Consider the following 3,989-nt stretch of genomic DNA (forward strand, 5'->3'; position numbering starts at 1 on the left):
CCCAATGTGGGACTTGATCCCACAACCCTGGGATCATGACCTGAGCCAAAGGCAGATGCTCAATCACTGAGCCACCCAGGTGTTCCTAAACCTGTATTCTTTTAAGTTACCAAATTTGTGCTAATTTGTTATAGCAACAATAGGAAACTGACACAACTAATAAAACAAACAAACAAAACTTCTGTCAAGATCAGTCAAAATCAAAGAGAGAAAGAACAAATACACAATATGAATGACAAAAAAAGAAATAACTTGAAATATCATAGATATTCAATAAATAATAAGAAGATACTGTGAACAACTTCATAAAAATAAATTTGAAATACTTCCTGAAATGAAAAAATTACTGGAAAAATATTATTACTAAAACTGATTGATAGAGCCTCTGGAGGCTCAGTCAGTTAAGCATCTGACTCTTGATTTCAGCTAAGGTTGTGATCTCAGAGTCATGATATCGAGCACACACACTTTCTCTAAAAAAATAAAAATAAAACAAAACAAAAACTGATTCACAAACAGTGATATAGCCACTAAAGTAACTGAACAAATAACTAAGATTTGCCCACAAAAATCTACTGAAAGTTCATAAAAATATTTTAATCTTATACAAACTATTCCTGAGCACAGAAGGAAAAAGAAATACTATTCAGTGCATTTATTAATATTATCATACCTTTGATACCAAAACCTTACAAAGGCACAATAAAAAAAGGAAATTATAGGCCAGATTAACTCTTAAGAATAAATGAAAAATTATAAATAAAATATTAGTAACTAAATCTAAAAATACGATAAAAAGAAAATACATCAGGATCAAAATGGGTTAGCTTCAAGGAATAAAAGTTGAACTAATGTTAGAAAATCAACATAAAGCTTACAGGAGAAAAAGAATAAATCATAAAAGCAGTTCATTAGCTATGGGAAAGCATTAGATATAATTCAATACTTATTTATTAAAAAACTAAAAAAGCTGATATAGGATATTCAAAAGAACAAATAAAATATCACATATAATGGTGAATAGAGACTTTCTTTTAAAATCAGGGATAAGAAAAGTATAGCTATAATCACTCCTACTATTCAACATTTTCCTGGAAATTCTGACCAATGTAGGAAGACCAGAATAATTTATAATTTATGAAGATTGAAAATGAAGAAATAAACCTTCCATTATTGTCTCTGTATAAAATGCAAAAGCACATATAGACAAATTATTACAATTATAAGAGAATTTAGCAAGCTTGCTAGATAGAAAACAAAATCAGCCACAATTCCATATAAAAAAAAAATAGAAAGTAAAATTTTTAAAATAATGTTTATAATAACATCGAGAAAATACAAATAGGAATAAATTTAACAAAGATATCAATCAACTTTAAGGAGAAAACTATGAAACTTGGTTAACTGCATTAAAGAAAACCTGAATAAATAAAGCAACATATTCTATCTGTGGATTAGAAGACTTAATGTCATGAAGTTGAGAACTCTTTCCAAATCCTTCAACCAACTAAAAACAATTCTTTTTCCCTCTCTTCAAGTAGGCTCCATGTACCACGCAGAGTCCAACATGCAGCCTGAACTCACCACCTTGAGTTCAAGACCTGAGCCAAGACTAAGAGTCTGACAGTCAACTGACTGAGCCCAAGAGTCTGACACTCAACTGAGTCATCCAGGTGTCCTGGGAACAATTCTAATTACTAATATGTGGGATTTCTTTAAAAAGATTTTATTTATTTATTTATTTATTTATTTATTTATTTATTTATTTATTCATGAGAGACACAGAGAGAGGCAGAGACACAGGCAGAGGGAGAAGCAGGCTCCATGCAAGGAGACCAATATGGGACTTGATCCGAGGGCTCCGGGATCATGCCCTGAGCCAAAGGCAGATGGTTTACCGCTGAGCCACCCAGGTGTCCCTATGTGGAACTTTTTATAAGTATTTGTAAAAATATCTTATTGTTTTACCCAAAAAAGTGAAATTTTGGCAGTATTTTTGTCCTACTTTGTCAATTATAAACATAAAGTCCTTAAGAAATGGGATATTTTTTATGTGACACTTGTTCTTGAGGAAAAATTTTTTTGAAGATTTTATGTATTTGAGAGAAAGAGAGAGAGAGAGCACAAGTGAGGGGGAGGAGCAGAGGGAGAGGGACAGGTGGACCCCAGGCTGAGCTGGGAGTCGGAGGACATGGGGCTTGATCCCAGGACGCTGGGATAATGACCTGAGCTGAAGGCAGCTGCTTCACTGACTGAGCCAGCCAGGTGCCCCTGAAGAGAATTTTTTTAAAAAGCAAAACATGTTTATACCTGAAAATAAAGTGCTACGAACAAGTTATTTGTATTTGAGAGGAAATAGAAGGATTGGCACTCCTACTTCTGGCAGCTGTAGCCTAGTCCCTGTAGTTAGAGTTGTGGCATTAAAGCACAGTCTGCTGGGGATTGCTAAACATGGAATACCCGTCTCCCTGCATCTCTCTGGGAGATGCTGAACTGCCATTTCTTTGCAGCACAGCACACAGCCTAAGAAATGACTCCAATCTCCTTGGAGGACAGAAGAGACAAATCTTGCTACAAGAGGTCACTATGCACTCCTGCCAGGTGTCAGCTGCAGCCCAAGCAGAGACAGGCTGATCCCATTAAATAGTGTGGGTCTGAACCCCTGCCCCTGCCCCTAAGAGTCAACAGCCTGATTAGTTTGTCAGAGGGAATAAATGTAGGTTTTGCACCATATGAGTGTTTATGTGTGTTCATGCATGCATGCCTGTGTGTCTAGTAATTTCTCTCAGTATCACCTATCCTTTGACATTCTGAAACAAGTTAATATTCAGAACAAAACACAATTAGGAAAAGTTTTTAATTAGCAATAATTGCCCTTGGATAAACCTCATTGGCTACTATACTGTCACTGTGCAAAGCTAGAACAAAACACAATTAAAACCCCAAATATGTTAGTTGACTCTAAAATTTTGGAAGCCCAGAGGGCAAAGAATAGTTAGAATATTCTTTCAAAAGAGGGGGGCAGCCCCTGTGGTGCAGCAGTTTAGCGCTGCCTGCAGCCTGGGGTGTGATCCTGGAGACCCAGGATCGAGTCCCACGTCAGGCTCCCTGCGTGGAGTCTGCTTCTCCCTCTGCCTGTGTCTCTGCCTCTCTCTCTCATTCTGAATAAATAAATTAAAAAAATATATTTTAAAAATAAAAAAATGAAAAAATTAAGAAAAAGAATAATTTGCCTTGTCAAAGATCATTGTAAAAGTATAATAGTTCTAATAAATAATGTAGTACAGTGATAGACAATTTGACAAATGAAACAGAATCAGGAACCCAGAAAGTGAAGCATGTGTAATTGTCAACCTTTTTTATAAAACAACCAACCTTGTGCCTCCACATAGTAATGATGGACAACGCAGTTGCTAAATCGATAATGTTCTGATAACGAACTAACCATAGGAAAATGATGGAATTTATTATTTACTTCGCACCGTACGTAAGATTATATCCCATGAGATTACAAATTTGAAAAAGGAAAGCCAAAATTTTATAGCTTTTAGAAGACAATGCAGGAGAATAACTTTCTGACCTTACATAGGGAAGTATTTCTTAAAGAAGACATAAAAAGCAGGTCATAGTTTGAAAGACCAATCAAATGAATGATATTTAGAAAGAACATCTGTTTAGCAAAATGCACCATAGACAGGATGAAAGGCAAACCACAAAATATAATAATTAGGACTTAAAATACATAAATAACTCCTCTAAACTAATAGGATTGCCATTAGGAAAACAGAAAAAAGACACGTCTAGCACTTTACAGAAGAAATTGGAGTGGCAAAAAAACATGTAAGAAGATGTTTCACTCATTAGTGATTATGTCACTAATCAGATCCACTTGACTGGCAAAAATTAAAAAGCCTGGCGATATGAAGTGATGATAAGCATATAGAACAGTAGGAACATTCACTCACTTCCAGAGGAAATGTGTATTGGTG

The 3,989-nt window shown here is 35.2% G+C and overlaps 1 non-coding gene across 1 annotated transcript; it reads right to left on the reverse strand.

The window, feature by feature from the left end:
* Positions 1 to 2,776: 2,776 nt before the first annotated feature.
* LOC121499224 lies at positions 2,777 to 2,920 on the reverse strand. Its single transcript, XR_005990053.1, has one exon. It is a non-coding gene; the product is annotated as a U4 spliceosomal RNA (small nuclear RNA).
* Between the last annotated feature and the right edge of the window lie 1,069 nt (positions 2,921 to 3,989).

This window comes from Vulpes lagopus, chromosome 9 (assembly GCF_018345385.1).
Source record: "Vulpes lagopus strain Blue_001 chromosome 9, ASM1834538v1, whole genome shotgun sequence".
NCBI lineage: Eukaryota > Metazoa > Chordata > Mammalia > Carnivora > Canidae > Vulpes > Vulpes lagopus.